Source organism: Rhipicephalus microplus, unplaced genomic scaffold (genome assembly GCF_043290135.1).
Source record: "Rhipicephalus microplus isolate Deutch F79 unplaced genomic scaffold, USDA_Rmic scaffold_156, whole genome shotgun sequence".
Taxonomy (NCBI): Eukaryota; Metazoa; Arthropoda; class Arachnida; order Ixodida; family Ixodidae; genus Rhipicephalus; species Rhipicephalus microplus.
Genome location: NW_027464727.1, coordinates 37,501 through 50,000, shown reverse-complemented (window position 1 = coordinate 50,000; position 12,500 = coordinate 37,501). Strand labels below are relative to the sequence as shown.

The window sequence follows — 12,500 nt, the reverse complement described above, 5'->3', positions numbered from 1 at the left end:
TCGCTGTGAGGTGTTCAGCGTGCTGTCCGTGTTGCCGACGCGGTCAAAACGAGTCGACGGCTCACGTTCCCTTGTGCGCCGAAGGCTCTCTTGATATGTGATCCGACCCTCAGACAGACGAAGCCAAGGGAAGACCCAAGGCCGCAATGTGCGTTCAAAGAATCAGTGCTCAGTGTGTCCTGCAATTCACACCAAGTCTCGCAGCTGGCTGCGTTCTTCATCGACCCGAGAACCGAGTGATCCACCGCTTAGAGTCGTGAAAAAGTGTTTGTTCAATTCCGTACAGTCAAAACCAAACGTTTCTGGCACTCGGCCAAACAGTGGCCAAGAAGGGCGCTTTTCAGCGCACGCTTGGACTCCAAAACTCTGCCGCGCCTTTTTCGGCTGCCGCAAATCGAGCAAACGGTGTGTTTCGGACGGCGTTTCGCTTCCGCTACTTGCGAGTGCTTTCGTGGTCCACCCCTCTATAAATACTCGGGAGGCGTCGAAGCCGGTTCTCCAAGCCGGACCCGTAGGTATCGTTGTGTGCTCGCTCTCATTGGCCCGCCTAACCAGAAAATGCCTGCGGTACACCCATTTGGATAAGAGTGCACGCAGATGCGGGCCTCGACGGCTACACATTTCCTCGGGCGGCCGCCTCCCGGCCTCCGTGGAGCGCGGGATGCACGGTCCCATCGACAAGCCTCTCCCGTTTTTACCGTGGCGTCGCGGTTCACCACGGCGGGCGGGTCGGTCTCCTCCGCATAAAAAGGGGGACCCCCGCTTTTTGTTCCACGAAATCGCACAAGCTTTTTTCGCATCCACGGTTTGCCACCGCACACCAAAATGCCGATCCGGCTGCCTACTTTAGCCAACAGGTGGAGCCAGGCGCGCCGTACTTGCGCGGCACTTCCCACGTCCACCGAAGTCGGTGCCAAGGACCACTTTCGGCGCCGGAGCCGCGTACGAGCCTACTCGAGGCGGAAGAACGAAGCCAGCAAGGGCCTGGCCGCAAGTGCGTTCAATTGTCGGGACGTCCAAGTCCCTCGTTCTTCCGTGCTTCCTCTTTCGGCAAGTCGTTGCGGCACCTTCCCAAAGCGCGCAGACCCGCTAATCGCGACGAGCGCGACGTGGCCGTGCCGCCTTTCCCTCGGCAGCAAGCAAAACGCCTGGCAACGTCGACGCTCCCCTAACCGCGATCTCGCACCGTGTTTCGTGTGGCGAATTCAAAAGCCGGCCGGCGCTGCTGCAACCATTACGGTCGGTACGCATACGCCGCGGAGGGCGGGACGGTCATCGGAGCGTGCGGTTCCTCCATCGAGTACTGCGCACCTCGGCCGTCGCATCGCCGTGCCATGACCGGCCGCGCGTCAACGCGAACCGGTGCCAGCGAGATCCCTCGCCTGCAAGAACCGACCGGCAGCCTCCGTCACCCGAGGACGCGGAGGCGCTTGCCGCGGACGGCGGGACGGTATGCACTGGTGCACAGCGGACCCGTCACATCGCCAGTTCCTTGACCGACCGCCGACGCTTGTGCCGTTCCTCTCGTACTTGGCAGTCGCCGCGCGATTGTCGGGTCTCGTTCTTGCACGCTCGAACGGTCGGGAGGGCACTCGGCTGGCGTTTCGGGAACGCGCAGCCTCGCCTTCTACCGACGTAACCACGACTCGCCGTTCGCGCTCCGCCGCTCCTGTTTACAGTACTAGGCGGTCCCGCAGCGGTCGGGTCGCGCATTTCGAGCGCTTCGAGCCACGGTGCAGTGGCGGGTCGAAAGCCGACCTATGAGTGCGTTGCGCCGTTTGTACCCGCGTCCGCCACCTGGCCGACCGTCCAAGGTCGCGGTGTTGGCGTCCGCTGGGCGCAACAATTTGTCACGGGGTGCCGCTCCACATTCAGGCAGCCCCGTGGGGAAAAGCCGACCCCGCGTCCAAACGGGGTCAGCGGCAGAAAGTGTCGGGCGCAGACGCAGCTGAGGCGCTCACCCTTCACAATCCGTTAATGATCCTTCCGCAGGTTCACCTACGGAAACCTTGTTACGACTTTTACTTCCTCTAAATGATCAAGTTTGGTCATCTTTCCAACAGACCGGCGCAACCGAAAGGCCGCGCCGGACATCGGTCCGAAGACCTCACTAAATCATTCAATCGGTAGTAGCGACGGGCGGTGTGTACAAAGGGCAGGGACGTAATCAACGCGAGCTTATGACTCGCGCTTACTGGGAATTCCTCGTTCAAGGGGAACAATTGCAAGCCCCTATCCCAATCACGAAAGAAGTTCCACGGGTTACCCAGTCTTTTCAGACAGGGATAAAGACACGCTGCTTCCTTCAGTGTAGCGCGCGTGCGGCCCCGGACATCTAAGGGCATCACAGACCTGTTATTGCTCTGTTTCGTGCGGCTAGGAGCCGCTTGTCCCTCTAAGAAGGTTGTAAGGTGCTGGGAACCCCGCACCTATTTAATAGGCTAGAGTCTCGTTCGTTATCGGAATTAACCAGACAAATCGCTCCACCAACTAAGAACGGCCATGCACCACCATCCACCGAATCAAGAAAGAGCTCTCAATCTGTCAATCCTCCCAGTGTCCGGGCCGGGTAAGTTTTCCCGTGTTGAGTCAAATTAAGCCGCAGGCTCCACTCCTGGTGGTGCCCTTCCGTCAATTCCTTTAAGTTTCAGCTTTGCAACCATACTTCCCCCGGAACCCAAATACTTTGGTTTCCCGGAAGCTGCCCGCCGAGTCATTTGAGTAACTCAGGCGGATCGCTGGTTGGCATCGTTTATGGTCAGAACTAGGGCGGTATCTGATCGCCTTCGAACCTCTGACTTTCGTTCTTGATCAATGAAAACATTCTTGGCAAATGCTTTCGCAGTAGTTCGTCTTGCGACGGTCCAAGAATTTCACCTCTAGCGCCGCAATACGAATGCCCCCGTCCGTCCCTCTTAATCATTACCTCGTATTCCAAAAACCAACAGAACAGAAACGAGGTCTTGTTCTATTATTCCATGCAAGTTTATTCAGGCGACTCGCCTGCGTTGAGCACTCTAATTTTTTCAAAGTAAAAGCACCGGCCATCTCGAGGCACACAATGAAGTGCACCAAGAAAGAACCGGCATGATGTTCAGTCCGAGCCGTCGCATCGGGTAGATGCACTACTCGTCTGGAACTGAGATCCAACTACGAGCTTTTTAACCGCAGCAGCTTTAGTATACGCTATTGGAGCTGGAATTACCGCGGCTGCTGGCACCAGACTTGCCCTCCAATTGATCCTCGTTAAAGGATTTAGAGTGTACTCATTTCAATTACGGGGCCTCAAAAGAGTCCCGTATTGTTATTTTTCGTCACTACCTCCCCGTGCCGGGAGTGGGTAATTTGCGCGCCTGCTGCCTTCCTTGGATGTGGTAGCCGTTTCTCAGGCTCCCTCTCCGGAATCGAACCCTGATTCTCCGTTACCCGTAACAACCATGGTAAGCAAGTAACCTACCATCGAAAGTTGATAAGGCAGACACTTGAAAGAAACGTCGCCGGCTCGTGGCCATGCGATCAGCACAAAGTTATCCAGAGTCACCACACAATACGGGCCGAAACCCGATCGATCTTGGTCTAATAAAAGCACCCGTTACCCAAAGGGCTCCAGGCTCACTGCATGTATTAGCTCTAGAATTGCCACAGTTATCCAAGTAGGAAGAAACGATCTAAGGAACCATAACTGATTTAATGAGCCATTCGCGGTTTCGCCTTATTTCGGCATGTACTTAGACATGCATGGCTTAATCTTTGAGACAAGCATATGATTACTGGCAGGATCAACCAGGTAATCGTTCGACTGCGCGTCCGTCCTCGCCCTCGGCGGGCCGGACGCAGTCTGTGTGCGGCGGAGGCCACCTTCAGGCGCCCCAACACGCTTATTTTGCACTCCGAGATGACGGCGTTCGAGCTCGCTACGGCACAACCTTCCCGAAAGACGAGTGGGAGCCGTGCGGCAAGAAGCACGTTCATGCTCGCTCTTTTTCGTTGCATCGACTCGGTCGCGCCGTGCGGGTTGCCCAAGCCCGCTGCACTGTCGGTGGACCGGCCGGAACTAGCAACGGAGCCGAGACTGCAAAGCCGCCAGACGACGGGTCACGCCCGCGTCTTCGGCGCTTTCGCATCTGAATCGCCCGAGGACGACACGGAACACACCTCGATATCGTGGTAAAACGGCACCGTCCGACAACCAGCCCCTAACGCATCAAGCGGATGAGGCTGCAGACGACTGCCGTGGATTCCCCTGGAGCAGACCCGAGGACACGCTTGACGAGGCCGAAGCCCGCCGCATATCAGACACCCGGTCGCTTTCGCGTACGCCGCTCACGAGAACCCCCACATAATAGCAGCGATAAGTACCCAGACCTCCTTGGGCCCTAATACGAGCGTACTCGAGAAAATTTCACCGCGGGTGTGCCCCGAAACGTGTGGCATGTTGAGCGTGCCACAAGTCTACGTCGCTCTCAAACCCGCCGAGGTCGTAGAATTTGCGACCCTACTCACGAAATTCCCACCGAGGATACGGCCGCAAACGTACCGCACCTTGGGTAGGCCACGAGTTTGTGCAACACTACGCTGACGGCACAGCACCGAGGTCGTGCGCGCACGCACGGGAAAATTCCGCCGCGGTTTCTGCCGAAAACGTGAGGCACCACGACTCTCCGCAAGTTCGCGTCGACTGCGAAAGACCGAAGTCGTGAACGACGTGTCCGCTACTCGCCGCCGACACGCTGGACACCAAACGTACAACGACTCGACGGCGTCGTAGAGGCCCACGACGCGGTTTTCCTTAACGACGTCTCGGCGTGGCACCGACAGGTTAGAACGGCCGACCAACGTTCCCTGTCCGCCGTTCGGCTCAGTCGAAGGGCTCGGCGACTTCGGCAACGCTGCGAAGCCGCACGGTGACGCACGCCATGTCCCCATTTTTTTTTTTCTTTCTGCGTCTGCCGGGGTGCCCCTATAATAGCAGCGATAAGCACCCAGACCGCCGTGGGTCGCTCGCCCCGGCTGACGTGGTTTTTCGTACTCCTGCGGCGGTCGCCGTCAAGCACGTCCAAATACGCTACTTTCGTGGGCGCATTCACGCTCTTTCGCTTCGCCGGAGTGCCAGCACTCACTCTGCCAAAAACGGCGAACATCCGAGCGGCGGTTCCCACTTTTGCGTCGGCGTCGCAAACCCCGCCCCGGCAGACGAGGTTTGCCGTACTCGTGCGACGGTGGCCGGCGGGCACGTCGAAAGACGCCGATATCGTGCGCGAATTGGCGCACCTTGGCTTCACCGGAGTGCCGCCACTGACTCCTCCAAAAACGGCGAAGATCCGAGCGGCGCTTCCCACTTTCGCATCGGCGTCCCGAACTCCGCCCCGGCTGACGCGGTTTACCGTACTCGTGCGACGGTCGCCGGCGAGCACGTGGAAAGACGCCGATATCGTGCCCGAATCGGCTCCGTTCGGCTTCGCCGGAGTGCCAGCACTGGCTCGGCGAAAGACGACGAACATCCGAGCGACGGTTCTCACTATTGCGTACGCGTCGCAAACCCCGCCCCGGCAGACGCACTTTGCCGTACTCGTGCGACGGTCGCCGGCGAGCACGTAGAAAGACGCCGATATCGTGCCGGAATCGGCCCCGTTTGGCTTCGCCGGAGTGCCAGCACTCACTCGGCCACAAACGGCGAACATCCGAGCGGCGGTTCCCACTTAGCCGTCGGCGTCCCGAACTCCGCCCCGGCAGACGCGGTTGCCGAGCTCGTGCGACTAGCGACCGCGAAGCCGTCTCGCGACGCCGCTTTCGTGCGCGGCTCCCACTGCGACCTGGGTCACCCGAGGTCGACGAGCAAAAAAGAATGTCGAAAAAAATTTTTTTTTTTTTTTGCGTCTGCCGGGGTGCCCCTATAATAGCAGCGATAAGCACCCAGACCGCCATGGGTCGCTCGCCCCGGCTGACGTGGTTTTTCGTTTTCCTGCGGTGGTCGTCGTCAAGCACGTCCAAACACGCCACTTTCGTGGGCGCATTCGCGCTCTTTCGCTTCGCCGGAGTGCCAGCACTCACTCTGCCAAAAACGGCGAACATCCGAGCGGCGGTTCCCACTTTTGCGTCGGCGTCGCAAACCCCGCCCCGGCAGACGAGGTTTGCCGTACTCGTGCGACGGTGGCCGGCGGGCACGTCGAAAGACGCCGATATCGTGCGCGAATTGGCGCACCTTGGCTTCACCGGAGTGCCGCCACTGACTCCTCCAAAAACGGCGAAGATCCGAGCGGCGCTTCCCACTTTCGCATCGGCGTCCCGAACTCCGCCCCGGCTGACGCGGTTTACCGTACTCGTGCGACGGTCGCCGGCGAGCACGTGGAAAGACGCCGATATCGTGCCCGAATCGGCTCCGTTCGGCTTCGCCGGATTGCCAGCACTGGCTCGGCGAAAGACGACGAACATCCGAGCGACGGTTCTCACTATTGCGTACGCGTCGCAAACCCCGCCCCGGCAGACGCACTTTGCCGTACTCGTGCGACGGTCGCCGGCGAGCACGTAGAAAGACGCCGATATCGTGCCGGAATCGGCCCCGTTTGGCTTCGCCGGAGTGCCAGCACTCACTCGGCCACAAACGGCGAACATCCGAGCGGCGGTTCCCACTTAGCCGTCGGCGTCCCGAACTCCGCCCCGGCAGACGCGGTTGCCGAGCTCGTGCGACTAGCGACCGCGAAGCCGTCTCGCGACGCCGCTTTCGTGCGCGGCTCCCACTGCGACCTGGGTCACCCGAGGTCGACGAGCAAAAAAGAATGTCGAAAAAAATTTTTTTTTTTTTTGCGTCTGCCGGGGTGCCCCTATAATAGCAGCGATAAGCACCCAGACCGCCATGGGTCGCTCGCCCCGGCTGACGTGGTTTTTCGTTTTCCTGCGGTGGTCGTCGTCAAGCACGTCCAAACACGCCACTTTCGTGGGCGCATTCGCGCTCTTTCGCTTCGCCGGAGTGCCAGCACTCACTCTGCCAAAAACGGCGAACATCCTAGTGGCGGTTCCCACTTTTGCGTCGGCGTCGCCAACCCCGCCCCGGCATACGCGGTTTGCCGTACTCGTGCGGCGGTGGCCGGCGGGCACGTCGAAAGACACCGATATCGTGCGCGAGTCGATGCTTCTTGGTCTCGCAGGAGGGCCGCCACTCACTCCTGCAAAAACGGCGAAGATCCGAGCGGCGCTTCCCACTTTTTCGTCGGCGTCGCAAACCTCGCCCCGGCAGACGCGCTTTGCCGTACTCGTGCGACGGTCGCCGGCGAGCACGTCGAAATACGCCGATATCGTGCCCGAATCGGCCCCGTTTCGCTTCGCCGGAGTGCCAGCACTCGCTCGGCCAAAGACGACGAACATCCGAGCGACGGTTCCCACTATTGCGTACGCGTCGCGAACCCCGCCCCGGCAGACGCGGTTTGCCGTACTCGTGCGGCGGTGGCCGGCGGGCACGTCGAAAGACGCCGATATCGTGCACGAATTGGCGCTCCTTGGCTTCACCGGAGTGCCAGCACTCACTCGGCTAAAAACGGCGAACATCCGAGCAGCGGTACCCACTTAGCCGTCGGCATCCCGAACTCCGCGCCGGCTGACGCGGTTGCCGAGCTCGTGCGACTAGCGACCGCGAACGCGTCTCGCGACGCCGCTTTCGTGCGCGGCTCCCATTGCGACCTGGGTTACCCGAGCTCGACCAGCAAAAAAGAAGGTCGAAAATTTTTTTTTTTTTTCTGCGTCTGCCGGGGTGCCCCTATAATAGCAGCGATAAGCACCCAGACCGCCGTGTGTCGCTCGCCCCGGCTGACGTGGTTTTTCGTACTCCTGCAGCGGTCGCCGTCACGCACGTCCAAATACGCCACTTTCGTGGGCGCATTCGCGCTCTTTCGCGTCGCCGGAGTGCCAGCACTCACTCTGCCAAAAACGGCCAACATCCGAGCGGCGGTTCCCACTTTTGCGTCGGCGTCGTAAACCCCGCCCCGGCAGACGCGGTTTGCCCTACTCGTGCGACGGTCGCCGGCGAGCGCGTCGAAAGACGCCGATATCGTGCGCTAATTGGCGCTCCTTGGCTTCTCCGGAGTGCCGCCACTCACTCCTCCAAAAACGGCGAAGATCCGAGCGGCGTTCTCCACTTTCGCATCGGCGTCCCGAACTCCGCCCGGGCTGACGCGGTTTACCGTACTCGTGCGACGGTCGCCGGCGGGCACGTCGAAAGACGCCGATATCGTGCCGTAATCGGCCCCGTTTGGCTTCGCCCGAGTGCCAGCACTCACTCGGCCAAAAACGGCGAACATCCGAGCAGCGTTTCCCACTTTCGCATCGGCGTCCCGAAGCCCGCCCCGGCAGACGCGGTTTGCCCTACTCGAGCGACGGTCGCCGGCGATCACGTCGAAAGGCGCCGAATTCGTGCACGAATCGATGCTTCTTGGTCTCGCAGGAGGGCCGCCACTCACTCCTGCAAAAACGGCGAAGATCCGAGTTGCGCTTCCCACTTTTTCGTCGGCGTCCCGAACTACGCCCCGGCTGACGCGGTTTACCGTACTCGTGCGACGGTCGCCGGCGGGCACTTCAAAATACGCCGATTTCGTGGGCGCATTCACGCTGTTTCGCTTCCCCGGAGTGCCAACACTCACTCTGCCGAAAGCGGCGATCATCCGAGCGGCGGTTCCCACTTTTGCGTCGGCTTCGCAAACGGCGCCCCGGCAGACGCGCTCGTGCGACGTACTCGTGCGACGGTCGCCGGCGAGCACGTCGAAAGACGCCGATATCGTGCTCGAATCGACCCCGTTTCGCTTCGCCGGAGTGCTGCCAGTCACGGCGCAGAAAACGGCGAACAAGTGTTTTTTTTTTTTTTTCCTAGAATTTGTGTTATAGAAGGCACATTTGATATCGGACGATAATTTTCAACTTTATCACGCGCACCGATTTTCGTGTAGAGGTTTGCAAGTTTATGGGAATTTCTCCACTTGGAATAATGCGATTTAGTAGTACTACGAGAACTTCATGGATGTACTCAAGGGTACGGGGCAAGTCAGTTACGTCAACACCTGCAGATTTTTTACACTTCAAACTGAAAATTGTTGGTTGTGAGTCCTCGTGTGATATTAAAGGCCGATTCGCTAACACATAGAACAAAGAAAGAAAGGAAGAAAAAACGCCCGCGCTCGCTCAAGAAACCTGGGTTCGCAACAAGTGGCAACAACAAGCAACCGAGCGAGTGCGCCAAAACCCGTGGCGGCCGAACAAACGCGAAGTCCCAACCGCGTCAGCCGGGGCGGCACGGGACAGGAAAAATCACTTCAGCCGGGGCGGCGGGGCACCGAATAAACCTCGTCACCTCGTCGCAGGATAAAAGAGGAAACAAAAAGTCTAAACAGCGTCTGCTGGAGCGAATGCGTAATAAAACAACAACAACAACAAAAAAAAAAACACCCGCGCTCAAGAAGTCTGCAATCACCACAAAAGGCGACTGTGACCGAGCAGCGTCAGCCGGGGCCGTGCGGAAACGGAAAAACCGCGACTACCGGGGCGTCGAGGCACCGAAAAATCCACTTCAGCCGCGGCGAAAAAAAAAACAAAAAGAAAGACGGAGGGGGGGGGGGGGGAACCACGTCTGCCGGGGCGAAGGAAAAAAAAAAACGCGTCTGCCGGGGCGAGCCCGGGTGCGGCACCACCGGGAAAACTGTGGCAAACAGACATGGCGATCGAGTGAGTGGGCCGCCAGCCAGGCTCAGCCAAAAAGTGCAAAGTCCGAACTGCGTCAGCCGGGGCGGCAAAAACCACGTCAGCCGGGGCGGCGCAAAAAACCGCGTCTGCCGGGGCGGCACGAAACCGCGTCAGCCGGGGCGGCGCGAAAACTGCGTCAGCCGGGGCGAAAGAAAAAAAAAAAAAAAACGCGTCTGCCGGGGCGAGCCCGGGTGCGGCACCACCGGGAAAACTGTGGCAAACAGACATGGCGATCGAGTGAGTGGGCCGCCAGCCAGGCACAGCCGAAAAGTGCAAAGTCCGAACCGTGTCAGCCGGGGCGGCAAAAAACCGCGTCTGCCGGGGCGGCACGAAACCGCGTCAGCCGGGGCGGCGCGAAACCGCGTCAGCCGGGGCGGCGCGAAAACTGCGTCAGCCGGGGCGAGCCCGGGTGCGGCACCACCGGGAAAACTGTGGCAAACAGACATGGCGATCGAGTGAGTGGGCCGCCAGCCAGGCTCAGCCAAAAAGTGCCAAGTCCGAACTGCGTCAGCCGGGGCGGCAAAAAACCGCGTCAGCCGGGGCGGCGCAAAAAACCGCGTCTGCCGGGGCGGCGCGAAAACCGCGTCTGCCGGGGCGGCGCGAAAACTGCGTCAGCCGGGGCGAAAGAAAAAAAAAACGCGTCTGCCGGGGCGAGCCCGGGTGCGGCACCACCGGGAAAACTGTGGCAAACAGACATGGCGATCGAGTGAGTGGGCCGCCAGCAAGGCTCAGCCAAAAAGTGCTAAGTCCGAACTGCGTCAGCTGGGGCGGCAAAAAACCGCGTCTGCCGGGGCGGCACGAAACCGCGTCAGCCGGGGCGGCGCGAAAACCGCGTCTGCCGGGGCGGCACGAAACCGCGTCAGCCGGGGCGGCGCGAAAACTGCGTCAGCCGGGGCGAGCCCGGGTGCGGCACCACCGGGAAAACTGTGGCAAACAGACATGGCGATCGAGTGAGTGGGCCGCCAGCCAGGCACAGCCGAAAAGTGCTAAGTCCGAACTGCGTCAGCCGGGGCGGCAAAAACCGCGTCAGCCGGGGCGGCGCGAAAACCGCGTCTGCCGGGGCGGCACGAAACCGCGTCAGCCGGGGCGGCGCGAAAACTGCGTCAGCCGGGGCGAGCCCGGGTGCGGCACCACCGGGAAAACTGTGGCTAACAGACATGGCGATCGAGTGAGTGGGCCACCAGCCAGGCTCAGCCAAAAAGTGCTAAGTCCGAACTGCGTCAGCCGGGGCGGCAAAAACCGCGTCAGCCGGGGCGGCGCAAAAAACCGCGTCTGCCGGGGCGGCACGAAACCGCGTCAGCCGGGGCGGCGCGAAAACTGCGTCAGCCGGGGCGAAAGAAAAAAAAAAAACGCGTCTGCCGGGGCGAGCCCGGGTGCGGCACCACCGGGAAAACTGTGGCAAACAGACATGGCGATCGAGTGAGTGGGCCGCCAGCCAGGCACAGCCGAAAAGTGCCAAGTCCGAACTGCGTCAGCCGGGGCGGCAAAAAACCGCGTCAGCCGGGGCGGCGCAAAAAACCGCGTCTGCCGGGGCGGCACGAAACCGCGTCAGCCGGGGCGGCGCGAAAACTGCGTCAGCCGGGGCGAGCCCGGGTGCGGCACCACCGGGAAAACTGTGGCAAACAGACATGGCGATCGAGTGAGTGGGCCGCCAGCCAGGCTCAGCCAAAAAGTGCCAAGTCCGAACTGCGTCAGCCGGGGCGGCGCAAAAAACCGCGTCTGCCGGGGCGGCGCGAAAACCGCGTCTGCCGGGGCGGCGCGAAAACTGCGTCAGCCGGGGCGAAAGAAAAAAAAAACGCGTCTGCCGGGGCGAGCCCGGGTGCGGCACCACCGGGAAAACTGTGGCAAACAGACATGGCGATCGAGTGAGTGGGCCGCCAGCAAGGCTCAGCCAAAAAGTGCCAAGTCCGAACTGCGTCAGCCGGGGCGGCAAAAAACCGCGTCTGCCGGGGCGGCACGAAACCGCGTCAGCCGGGGCGGCGCGAAAACCGCGTCTGCCGGGGCGGCACGAAACCGCGTCAGCCGGGGCGAGCCCGGGTGCGGCACCACCGGGAAAACTGTGGCAAACAGACATGGCGATCGAGTGAGTGGGCCGCCAGCCAGGCACAGCCGAAAAGTGCTAAGTCCGAACTGCGTCAGCCGGGGCGGCAAAAACCGCGTCAGCCGGGGCGGCGCAAAAACCGCGTCTGCCGGGGCGAATGCAAAAAAAACAAAGAAAAAAGCCCGCGCTTAATCAAAAGAAAACAAAGAAAAAAGCTTGCGCTTAATCAAAAGAAAACAAACAAAAAAAGTTCGCGCTTAAGCCTGGCGGTGGAACCACCGGGGCAAACAGACCTGGCGATCGAGTGAGTGGGCCGCCAGCCGGGGTGAGCCAAAAAGTGCAAAGTCGGAACCGCGTCAGCCGGGGCGGCGCGAAAACCGCGTCAGCCGGGGCGGCGCAAAAACTGCGTCAGCCGGGGCGGCACGGAAAAACGAAAACCGCGTCAGCCGGGGCGGCACGGAAAAACGAAAACCACGTCAGCCGGGGCGACATCAAAATGAGGAAAAAAAAAAAAACTGCCTTAGGACACCTGCGTACACTTTCATGCGTTTGGGCATATCTCTCTGTAACACGCGCGCCCCTCGTTACGCGCGGCACTCTGTTTTCTCCGACACCCATATTTCGGCGGCATGTGGCACGCGCGCCCGTCCCTACGCACGGCACACCGCAGTGCTTTCTCGATATTTTTCTTTTCCTCCAACACCGTCATCTATAGGCTTTTAGTGACCTGTTGCTC

General features: G+C 60.5%; 2 non-coding genes across 2 annotated transcripts; both read right to left on the bottom strand.

The window, feature by feature from the left end:
* Positions 1-103: 103 nt before the first annotated feature.
* LOC142791272 (5.8S ribosomal RNA) lies at positions 104-256 on the bottom strand. The gene has a single exon (XR_012890122.1). It is a non-coding gene; the product is annotated as a 5.8S ribosomal RNA (ribosomal RNA).
* A 1,719-nt stretch (positions 257-1,975) lies between these two features.
* Positions 1,976-3,790, bottom strand: LOC142791275 (small subunit ribosomal RNA). Its single transcript, XR_012890125.1, has one exon. It is a non-coding gene; the product is annotated as a small subunit ribosomal RNA (ribosomal RNA).
* Positions 3,791-12,500: the final 8,710 nt, after the last annotated feature.